Genomic DNA, 12,943 nt, shown 5'->3' with positions numbered 1-12,943 from the left:
TCAGATCAAACTACACTTTTCCCCTCTCCCTACTAGGATTACCCAGGTGAGATTCAGCTACAATGAAGTTTGAGAATGACTTTGAATAACAAATGCAGTCACCAAGGGCAATCTAGGGGAGAAAGGTGGTGGTGTGGAATGGGAGGAGAGGTCCCGTCTCATTTATTTTGCAGGCATATGTGTGAGCAACTACCTTATCTGTGAAACAGAAACTTGGGGTTGTGATCTTCTCTTTTGTGAATGGCTGTCTTTACAATTACTTCTTCTCTTAATTTTCTTAAAACACATGACTATTTCAAATGCAAATTATAATATGGTAAGGTTTATAATGTATGTAAATGAAAAACATGACAATTATAGCATAAAGGATGGCAGTAAGGTAGTAAATGAATCAAAATAGTTGCAAGATTTCCATAATTTTTATGAAATTGTACAATATTAATTGTAAGCAGACTGTGGAAAGTAAAAAATTGATTTTATAATCCAAAGAACAATAACTAAAAATAAAAAACAAAAGTAAATAAACTGCATAGAGTGATATCTAAAAATTCAAAAGGCAAATTATTAAAATAATTCCAAAGACGGCAGAAGCAGGGAAACAGAAGTAAAAAAGAGAGGTGACAGTTAGAAAACAAATAAAATGGTAGGCCTAATTCTAACCATACTGATAATTATATTAACATTTAATGCATTCAACTTTCACTTAAAGACAGATATTATCAAAGTAGATTTTAAAAAAAGGAAATACTCAACTATGTTCTATGTACTTCATTTATGTTAACTCATTTAATTCTTATCACAATTCTGTAAGGCCATGCCATTATTAACCTCATTGTATAGACGAAAAAATAGGGGCTCTGAAACATGAAGAAACTTGTCCAAGCTTACCTAGCTAGCAGAGGGCAGAGATGGTTTCAAACCCAAGGAATGGGGCTTCAGAAACTATTAGTCTGCCTCACAAGAAAATTAAGAAAAAAAAGCAAGTAAATCCAGAAAAAAAAAAGAGAGAGAGAAAGGAAAATAAAAAGAAGGAAGAAAGGAAGGATTAAGTCTGGGAAAAACAAAACATTAGTACAAAATGGTCATTATAATCCTAGTACTCTACTTGGTTCAGTGGTGAGCTACATCTATAGAATAATACTAATTAAAACAATTAACAGTGAATTTAATCTAAGATTGTGGTATCCCTGTATTTTGAGAATGGAACAGTAAGACAAAATTGAATTCATCCTGCAAAATAAGAAATTAATGGCGAATGTCTAAAAGTGATGATCCAACAGTGTGCACTGTAAGTTTAATTGTGAGAAATGGAGATAAATATTGGAAGTAAGAAATGAATGAAGCTTCTGGAGAGCTAAAACAGGATTGGGCAGTGGGCAAGGAGGGCACAGGACTACTATTTTTGACTTTTTGCCTTACAGTGATTTTGACATTTAAAATTATATGCATATATTCCTTTGATGAAATGCTTTTGAGAAAAAGAAAAAAAAAAAAAGACTCACATCAGCAATTAAAACGTATGTTGAGTAGCCCAGTTCAGTTGCTGAGAATAAAATAAAGGTGGTAATTTTGCTATTAAATGCTGTCTTAGGCAAGGTTCTACAGAGAAACAGAGCTATTTGGATATACATAGAGAGAAAAAGAGATTTATTATGAGGAACTGGCTCACATGATTACAGAGGCTAAGAAGTCTCAAGATGTGGGGTTGGCAAGCTGGATCTCAGGAGAGCTATCAGTGTAGCTCCAGGCTGAGTTTGAAGACCTGAGAACCAGGAGAGCAGATATAAGTTCCAGTCAGAAGGCAGGAGATGTTCGTTCAACGCTCCAGCTCAAGGACCAGGAAGGCAAAGTTCCTCTTACTCAGCTTTTCGTTTTGTTCAGGTCTTTAATCGATTGTCTACGGCCCACTTACATAAGGAAGGACTACCTGCTTGCCTCAGGGTACTGATTCAAATGTTATCTCAGCCCCAGAAACACCCTCACAGATACAACCAGAATAACGTTTGACCAAATATGTGGGCACCTAGTGACCCAGTCAAGTTGACACATAAAATTAACCATGACACATACTATTCAGAGTTTACATGTATTTTATGTGCAAATTCCCCTATTCAAAGTACTGTACAGATTTCCAATATTCCTAATTTCATCTTCATTTTCACTAAAATTGCTCATTGCCAGTTATTTTTGAAATGCTTTTTAAAATATACTTTTAAATAACATTATTTTAAAATTTAAAATTACTTTAAAACTATTTTAAAATTAAATAATAAAATAAAGCAATATAAATAAAAGAGAACACTATAGATGGTTACAGCCCTGATGCTCCTCTCCCAGGCCCTGCTCTCCTGTCTGTCTCAAGAGGCTATGCATCTATCCAGACTTTATACATTCATGAAAAAATGCCTTGTATTGTTTCGTACATTCTTTTCAATAGTCAGAAATACTACCATATTACACGTCATTCTGCAGCATGCTCTTGCAATCAGTGACACATTTCTGAGATTCTCCAATTGATTACTGCTCTCGAGAAAAAAACATGCTGTCTGGGAATTCTCCCAAGTTTTTATATCTTGTTCGCATTCCCCCTCTCAACAGAGATCATTTCACGCCTCCTCTTTTCATTAATCCTCCTTCTTTTCTCTATTTCCATACTTGGTTTGAGTGATCTCATTTGGTTCCACACCTTTACCATTCATGTCAATGTTGCACAATTGTTTATCCTCTAACCTTGACCTCTCCCTATAACTCCACACTCCCATAAGTGCTCTGTTTAATTTCACCACCTGGATGTGTAATAGGCATCTGAAGCATATCATGGTAGAAAGGGGACTCTGAATTTGTCCCAAGCCTGCTCCAGTCTTGCCTCTCCCATTTCAGCACAAGGCCAAATCCACCCACTTGCCTTAACCACTTGATCTGGTTGAATCAAATTTCTGAGAGGATGAGAGACAGAGAGGGCAGCTGACCTCTGTATCAAGCAGTATCCAATCAGGGGCCAGACAGGAAATGGAACGGGAGAATCATCTGGTTCAGCTCACAGTGCAAAGGAAAGTGTAAGCCTACCCTCCTCCTTTTTCAGGGCAAAAAGGTTAAGAAATATGGTGACCAGGAGACTGCAGGCTCTTTAGAGATGGGGCAAGCCACCAAGCACAACTGGGGATTGATGTCTTCAGTCCAAGCTTGTTGGATCTTCTTAAGTGTTGGCAACTAATTCAAACCACTTTTATGTGTTGCATAGACCAAACACAACATATCTAAGGGCCTGATTTGGCCCATGTGTCACAACCTTGCAACACCTTCTGTGTGTTGTGTTTGTGTGTGTGTATTACACATTTTGGGGAGGAACAGCACTTGAAAATGTAGAGACCTGAGTTCATCCTACCACATTCTAGTACACTATTATCATCGTTCTCTGCATGGCTCCTTTTTGTACTTTTTAATTACATTTTATTTATTTCCTTCTATCATCATTTCTACTCCCATCACCTGCCTGCCCTGCCATAGGCAACCATTCCAATTGACTGGGATCTTTTGCTTGTATGTGTCCTTGCAAAATGCATAGTTATTTTGCATGCAAATACTGTTAATTTACATAAATGGTGCTATTCTATAAATCTCATTCTACTCAAGTCATTTTATCTTGAGAGGGGTGTGTGTGTGTGTGTGTGTGTGTGTGTGTGTGTGTGTAAGGTATGCCTGCACCATGTTTTACCTGCCCACTCTCCCCAGATGCTTCCAGGTCTTACTTACTACGAAAAACTTGAACCTGCTATACCGCGAAATACAGGACTGCTGGACCATAAAGTGCACATGCATACTGTGCATCTCACCAGCAGTGCAGGAAGGCGCCTACATTCCTATATCCCCACCAATATGTGGCATCATCCAGCTTTCTTCTTTCCTGGCTAATGGAAAGTGGTATTTCATTGATCTAAGAATCCAAGGTGTACTTCCAGAATTAACACAATATTTTTTCTTGAGAACCTCAGAAGACTTCAAAAACTCTTTGTGTTCATCCTCAGACCTGAAAGGTAGGTGATTCTCTTCATTTTATAGGTGACTCACTACACACCAAAAGGCAAGGTCCAAATCTTTCCTCCCAGTGGGTGCTTTGAGACCTTACCTGTTAGATTCTATGACTTCCAACTCCTGGTAAGGAGGAAGGGTTGAGGACTGCCTTTCTTCTCATTGTATTCCTTCATGAATTCACCTCAGTATTTTAATCACTAGAATATACTTCTTGAGCGGAAATAAAAGACATGCTTGGTAGTATGGTGTTTTGTCGAGTCCAAAAATGAAAGTCACATAAACAGAAATCAAAGCATAGTCCATAGAGTGAATCTTCTCAAATGACTTTTTTAAAGAAAGAAAAAGTCACAGTCCCAATTTGAGTTGAAATACATTCTGGGCACAGAGGCGTGACTCTGAATAATAAGATTAGTCTGGAGTCTTGATTGACATTGCCTTGTCCTTAGAGGGGGTTATTTTCTTCCTTTTTAGTATGACATAATGTCATCCTCCAACTCTTACGTACTCAAAACATTTTCCCCTAAAGCAGCAAGACTGATGATCATGAATAAGTAAATTTGTCAGCATTACTGTACCAGAGGAACTCCCAACCCTCTGCAGGGAGACTTGCCTGAAGGCTGGAAGGCCATTGCTGAGGAAAGGGCTGCAGCCTCTGCAGAGTGGCTGTTAGGGGTGTGGTGTGCTTTGTTTTCTCTTCTGACATGGCAAGAATATTACGTGTAATTTAATATTTGCTAAAATATTATTTTGAGATGAAATACACTCTGGGCAGAGTTTTTCATCTCAAAATATTAAAAATCCTTTTAATTGAATAAATTTACTGAAAAGCTTCATCGATTTAAATGGTCTTATGAGTAATTTACTAGAAAAGATTGATTTCTTTAAGAAGATCTAGTTGTAACTTGCCTTGAGCATTGTACAAATTCTTTAGGGGAACTGGTGACTTTTTTTTGTTGTGCGCGCACGAGCGTGCGTGTGTGTGTGTGTGTGTGTGTGTGGTTTTTTTGGCAGTCAGCTATTTCTCTAGTTGAAAATGATACTATTTATTCTATTTATCAGTGGGGAAAACTTGTTTAAACACATTCAGAATGCTGCTCCTGTTTTTATTGAATCTAATCCTTCTGTTTCCTTTGTTAAGAAGGCTTAAATATAAACATAATCAAATTTGTTCTATGTGAGCTGTTAAAACCCTACAGTAATACAAAGTGACCAAAATAGCTCTTCCATAACTCATATTAGAAATGCAATGCTAGTTATTTATAAGACAGAATGATAACACCTAAAGAGATCAAAAGAAGAGTGAGGCAGACACTGTTCACAATTAAAATGAATAAAATTGAATTTCATAATCCTAGATTGCAAGTTCCTCCAGATGGGGACCAAGTCTCACTTTATAGACTCAGTTCCTGGGAATGAATCTGGCTTCCTGTAGGTAAATGTTGATTGACTTACTATTATGGAATCACAGTGGCCACAATGAACACCTGTTCCTTCCCAACCTGAGACACACAGGAGTCAGACAACTGGAGACAAAAAGGTCAGCTTTATTGAAGATAAAACTAAATTAGAGGACATGGCTGCAGCATGCCTCTTAATCCTTCATCCTGAATTAGATGGGATTGGTCCCTCAGTCACGGGCAGCTCTGGCCAACTAGCAGTCCCACTGTACCTGTCTGAGCTCACTGAATGACCCTGACCCACACATCCCAGAATGGAAGCATCCTGTGCACATGCTGCCTCCCTTCCCAAATCTACCAATCAGGTAAGCCACGCCCCTCCTGCTGAGGAAAGGGCAGAGGGGCAGAGGGAAGGTGGAAGTGTTTCCAATGCTTTTGCTTCTGGGGCAGAATAGGAATTGTTGCCCCTCTCTGAAAACATACAACCATGGAGTAAAATGGGGGTGATATTATTTTGCAATTATATGCTGTATTATTCTATAAAAGGCTCCACTAAAGCTAGAATTCTCAACTCTATTCTTGTAGTAACCAGAGTAAAACTTGACAAATATCCCTCCAGCTAACTTTAATATTTATTCCATTGCTTAGATCAATGTTTTAAATCTGCCTTCTGTTTAAACTATGTTGTCAAAGGAATTACTTGAATACTTTTACTTACACGCTTGCGTTCTCTTTCTATTCTCCACCATGATTTTGTATGCCCTTTTGTAACCTGTTGCTGGGGCAACTCAGTAATTCTAAGCTTAGGCAAGTATTTAAATTGGGAAACTGTTCTTTAATGACCTTAATTGGCTGGAAAAAAAAATCCTTGTTATAGTGTGCCTTCCATTCTGTTTGGGGTTTTAGAATTTCCGGATGTGTGACAAATATTAAACAAATGATCACTTTGATTTGGGGATTCGGGCTCAGATCAAAGGTACCAGCATCAAACACTTAGCAATAGGTGATGACACCAGACATGGCTCTGTAGTGTAGACGCAGGCAAGGCATACAGGGTGTTTGTGGAGTGGCTCCTCTGAGACTGAGATCAATGAGGAAGACCCTCAGTGTTGATACTCTGCAGGTGTCTTCCATGTGCCAGTCTTTGATTTCCACACAGTTCTTTTCATATTATCCTGGCTTTGGGTTCAGATCAGGTTTGACTGTGCTCAAAACCAAACTACTAGAATTGCAAAAAATACAGAGGCCTCTTCTCAGTGCTTAAAAGAGCATTTTCTAAAAAAAACCACAGAAGAATGTAAAACCCCAGACCACTGTATTTTATCCATGAAGTTTTAGGGCTGGGGGAGGTTGTAAAGATCAAATCGAACAACTCCACCCAACCTACTTCCTCATTTTACAGAGGAAATAGAAGCAAACTAATTTAGTAACTTGAACAAAATTACAAAGCTCATCAGTAAGTAGGTCAGAGGTACAACTGGTTTTCTGGTTCTCCATCTATCTTTATCAATCACTGCTTATCAAATGTTGAAAACTTTAGGGATGAATACCCAAGACTTAAAAGAAGGTAGCCCGATTCTATCTAGTTGCCTGTATTCCATGTATCATGTTAATTTGTTGGAGTATTAAGGGAGGTCTGCAAACTGTTGTAGATGCCACGTTCTAGCCTGAAGCCAAGACTGTCCCTTGGTTCACACAATTTGCCAGTGCTTGACAGCTTTCATTTCTCTTCTCAATATATTTTATACTATGGTCACAATACTAATAGTCCAACTCCATTGAATAGATCACAGCTCAAATCTAGGAAATCTAGATAAAAACTGATCCCTGAGTTTTTGCTTCCTTGCTTAAACAGACCGGGAGCATAAATCACTAAATTGGCCTCAATAGTGTAGGATTTGTTTTGTCAGTTGTTTGGAGGGTTCTGGGGATTCTGGTGGAAAGACAGGAAGGATTTTGGCATCAACTTTCAAAGTGTGAAAGAGTGAAGGGCAAGGGTGAGTGAGGGGAAGGAGCAGGGAGGGCCCCTACTGGGGACAGGACCACAGCACCCCCTCTGGGCACACAGACTGGAGGGAATTGGGGAATGCAAGCCCAGATCATGCCCCAGCTAGAGAAAGCAGGGGCAAAGGACTGAAAAACACCTCCCAGAGCACCTATGTTTGGAATTTTTGTCTAGAAAGGCATTGGCCAGTCTTGTTTCTGAAAAAGCCATCAGCAATTCACATGACATCTAAGAACTGGACACCTGGGGAAACCACAGACCCAGTTCAGGGAAAAAGAGGGCAGGAAAGGCCTAAGATGCTGACAAGAAACTCCTGACAACCCCAGAGGGGAAAAAGGAAAAAAAAAAATCCCTCCCAAAGAGGCCCAGGAAGGAAGACTTTGCCAGGTGGCACCACTTCAGTTTAATTAGGCTTGGGGGTGGGGTTCGGCCTGAAAGCAGAGACACCTGGGGAGTGAAAGCGAAGGAGAATCAGGGGCAAAGGTGGTGTCAACAAGCCACCTGGGACCCCTGATGGAATACTCCCCCCAGGATATGGGATAAAGGGGCAGGTCAAGGAGGCTTCCAGAAACCAGAGCACAGAGATGGTGGTGCCAGAGGGGGCAGCCTGCTGTAGTCCAAAGATGTCACAAGAACTAGAAAAAACCCACGATACTGACAGTTAACCAAGAGCATGTCTTCACCTGGGTATAACAAGGGATAAATGTCAAATTAGGAAGGACAGCAGAAAAGAGATGGCCCTAACCTAAAAGGTGTTTTAAAACAATTTTTTTTTTTTGCTATTGTTTACTAATGATATTTTTTGAAAGCCAAATGGGATTTTTTCTTGTCTCCCCATTTCTTCATTTTGAAACTTTCAAACTTACAGAATCAAAAGAAAAATACTCTCTACCTATCTACCCTTCACTTAGATTCACCAACTGTTAACGTTTTGCTACAGTTGCTTTAACTAGCTATAGCCTTTTTCCCCTGAACCATAAAATAGGTTGCAAACATCCAAACACTTCACTTCTCAATACTTAAAAAAAAAAGGTCAGGTTTCTGGCATTTAATTATTTATTCATTCATTTATTTAGAGATAGGGTTTCTCCATTTTGCCCAGGCTGGTCTTGAATCCTGGGCTAGAGCGATCCACCCACCTTGGCCTCCCAAAGTGCTGGGATTACAGATGTGAGCCACCACGCCCAGCCAATCCTCAATACTTTCACATGCAATTCTAATAAGGCCATCCTATTACATAACCATAAACGTGCCTAGGAAAATTAACATTAATTTTATTTTGTAATTCATATTCCAGTTTCTCAGTTGCCCTCAAATATTTCAGGACTTTTTTTTCAAATCCAGAATCCGATATTTGTGCAGTACATTTAGTGTGTCTCTTTAGCCTATTTTAATTTGGAATAAACTTTTCATTGTCTGTTTTTCATGACACACAAGTTTTTGAACCCAGTTGGCTAGAATGTGCCACATTCTGGATTTGTCTGATTGTTTTCTCAGACAGATGATTAGATTAAATTTGAGTATCTGGTCAAGAATACTATATAGGAGAAACTGCCTTTCCTAGAAGGAAGTCATACCTCAAAGGGATGTGTCTCACCTATATAACAAAAAGTCCTCATTAGAGTAGCATTATGCTTGTTCATTTCTTTACAATTTATGTTGATGTGGTTTCTCCCTCAAAAAGTTTTACAATATATTTTAGTCATAACCAGATAATTAAAATAATTATTAAACACACAGTTATATACTTAACGCTGAATCTGATGCTAAGATTCCAGGCCAAGAAAAAGTCTGGTAAAGAAACCAAATTCTAGAACTTAACTGTTCAACTCATACAGAAAAATCTAAAAAGAAATTCTTGCACTAAAGAACTAAATTCCATAGGGAATTTATCATTTTAAGAAACATGATGGGCAGTACCTTGCACTGTGGTTCCCCAGCAGAGGCAGCATCAGTCTTTCATGGAGAGCCTGGCTCAAAGGGATTCTGTGCTGCGCTGGACGGGCCCCCCAGGGTTCTGGATGCCAGATGTTCCAGTGAGAAAGCTGACAGTTGTGAAAACGGAGGTACCTGACTCCTGTTTTTGACCAGATGGTGAACCACTCACCTCTGCAGGGCAGTGGTTTACTTGAAGCTCTATACATATCATTTTCCAAATATAGAACCAAATTATATACAGAAAGAATGGCTAAAGTCTAAAACCAGGTAATAACTAGCCAAACAGTCTTGAAATTGATCAAAAGATGTATCTTAATTTTAAAAACGGCACATGCATATGATGAAAAACTGAAACAGACCATAAGAGGTTTATGAGAAGTTAATCTGTCTCCTATGCAAAAACCTAGTCCTATTCTTCAGAAATAATCACTATCAGTTTTATATATTCTTCCAGGAATGTTCCAGCAAACAGATCCATACATCCACACATCCACATATTTTAACGTGTAAATTGCTGAAGCAATTACATATTAAAAGTTTTCTTTTTCTTTCTCCATTAACCATGTATCTTGGGTATTCTGGCAATACATCAGCAATACAGGCCTCATGCTTTTTACTTACTGCATAGTATTCATTTGGATACCAGAAACTGTTTTGACTAGTTATTTCCAATTTTTTATTACCAACAATGCTCCAAGTGCATGTTTGTATACATGTTCCAGATATTTTTAAGACAAAAGTATGCACTTAAAATATTAATAACATTATAAAAATACCCTGCAAAGAGCTTGTCTCAATTTACATTCCAAATGATGTATTAAGAATGCCCACATCCCTATCTCCTGGCAAAGCTGTTTTTCTAATTTTCAAATGTTGGTAAAGTTATCTGGCTTTCTTATTCTGCCTTTTTGTCTTCTGAATATTTTCCTAAGGGTTTGTCCCTTTATTGGAACATGAAAGCTTTTGATATAACAGAAAAATTAGACCTTGTCTGTCACATGTGTTATTTTTTTCCCCATTTTGTCATTTGCTTTTGACTTTGTTTACAGCATTTTTTTGTTCAAACATTTAAAAAACGTTATATTGTCAACTATATCAATATTTTTCTCTATAGAAATTTAGATTTTGTGACGTGAATGGACAGCTCTTCTCTATTCTGAGATTATTAAGAAACAAAACAGAACAAAATATCCAACATTTTATTTGGTAGTCGTCATTTTTATGTTTACATTTTTAATCCATACTGAATCTCCTTTGATAGAATGACAGAGGAATGGATATGAATTTATACATTTCCAGACAGCATTTAGTTGCCTCAAGATTTTTTATTAATACATCTTTCCCCATGATTCAATGTTTGTTTTTGATGGTAAGTGTATTTTATCTTATGAAGGTAATTATTCTCAGTTTTAAAAAAGGCTAAATTAAGCATCATTAGATTCTGGGTACGAAAATATTTTAGTTAGTATTATTCAATTTAGAAGCTACTGAAAACATCCTCTCACATATAATTCTCAATACATTCAGCAATTTGGTACTTATTTTTCTCCAAAGAATTCATGTGTCATAAATGTTGATGCATATTTCTTAAATAAAATGTACTTTATCTTTCATTTCTAAATTAAATGACTGCAATTCCAGGTGGAGAATGGTAGTGAGTTCTCTGTAATACAGAAAAGGATCACAACAGTCCATTTACATTATTACTTAAATTATTAAAGAATTGCCCCTGTAGTGAAGATAATTCAGCATTCTTTCAATCTTGCTCAGAAACATCTCCCATGTTTTAATTATTTTTTTTTTCAAAATTAAGCCCATGGGTTAACTAAGAGAGTCATGAAAAAAATTCATGTGAGCTCATCATTAGTTCTTCATGTCACAAGGTGCATCTAGATTACCTCACATCTAAGATCAGCATTGGTGAGATGACATGAAGTTTCATCCTCACAGAAGATAACACTCAAGTTCTCTGAGTTGCTGCTGCTATGATTAACTCAAGAGTACTTAACTGGTCACATTAACTTGAGCAGGCCTTAAAAGATTCAAAATTATTCCTCAAAAAATGGGGTAGGGGGAGCATGAACTTCATGAGCACTTGGTAGACCTCATTAATCATGGCAGGATTTCTTTTTGCACATTTAGTTCAACTCTGTACCATAAGTGTTTTAAAATAGTGTTTTGCACACAGCTGATTTTCAATACATATTTGTTGAGTAGAAGAAGGAAGGATGTATGGATGGATGTTGGACTGGATTGATGGATGAATGGGAGAACCCAAATGAAGTCTCATCCATTTCCAGAACACAGCAGCAACTGTTGATCAATCCATTAACACTCAAGATGAAATTTACTTTGCATGTTGCACTGAGGTTTTATTCTGGATTCATTCTTCTATTCAATTAAAGACATGTAGATTAAATAAAAGACTTCAGGTGGAAAAGTCTATCTTGCTTAGTATTCTCATCAAAATACTATATTTATCTTTGCATCATGATATAATTAAGAAAACTATTTTTTATGTCTAGAGTTTCTGTAAGACTCCTAAACAAAACTGGATCAATGCACACCCTGTTTCAATGAGGGACCACTCAAGGTTTCTTTCTTTCTCATTAATTACAAATATAAGTCAAATTAGAATGGGAACTCCTCCACTTATCAAGGACAATAGAAAGTGTTTTATAATAACCATGGTTGCAATATTTTAAAGTACAGATAATTAAAATCTCAGCATGCTGCCATCCAAATCACAAACAACAAAAAAGTAAACCTTCTTACACTGTGTTTCAAAGAATCAGCCTCTAAACTCTTCCCTCTACTCCTTTCTCTAATATGCATTACTGAGGACCTAGAATGTGACCTGTGACCTCTAAGCAATAGGGAAGCAAAAGTGAGCAGATAATTTGTTCTGCTCAGAATGCGTACAGATGAGCAAGGAAACAAATACCTGCAGGAGGATATGACAAGTCCTCACTACAATAAACGAATGAATGAAGAAGTTGATAAAGCATACTCACCAAATTTTGGTAGACTGCCTATAATTTGAGATGAACATTTATTTTTGCTTTTTCCCAGTTCACTCTGCAATGTTTTTGCAGCAATCATTTGTTCTCTAGTGCCAACTCCCACTGCCTGTTAAAAAACGCTTATTTTTAATCACTTCAAAGGGAGTTCCTTTATAGGATAATATCATGGTTAATAATACATTTTCATATAGATATTGATAAAAATAATTTGATCACTTATACAACAAATACTTATTGAGTACCAACAATATTACAGGCACTATGTTAAGTGTCCATCTTGGGGCCACAATGACTAGAGGCTCAAGGAATTCTTAGTATATTTTTATAAAATAACTATTAGACCTAGAAGCAAGGACAAAAAAAGGCATAAGGGAGTTTGTTGGCGGTCAACAAAGATCAGACGGGAGTTTGATGGAATGGAATAAGCAGGATTGGAAGCAGTGCCAGCTTTAAAGCATTTATCCATAAGATGCCCAATCCCATCAAAGATCTGAGGTGACTTACAAAAATACATTCAACTTAAAATGATGAAATAAATGAGTTAGGAC

The sequence above is a fragment of the Aotus nancymaae genome, unplaced genomic scaffold (assembly GCF_030222135.1).
Source record: "Aotus nancymaae isolate 86718 unplaced genomic scaffold, 86718_ANA_hifiasm-v0.15.2.pri h1tg000010l, whole genome shotgun sequence".
Classification (NCBI taxonomy): Eukaryota; Metazoa; Chordata; class Mammalia; order Primates; family Aotidae; genus Aotus; species Aotus nancymaae.
This window is presented reverse-complemented; position numbering follows the sequence as displayed.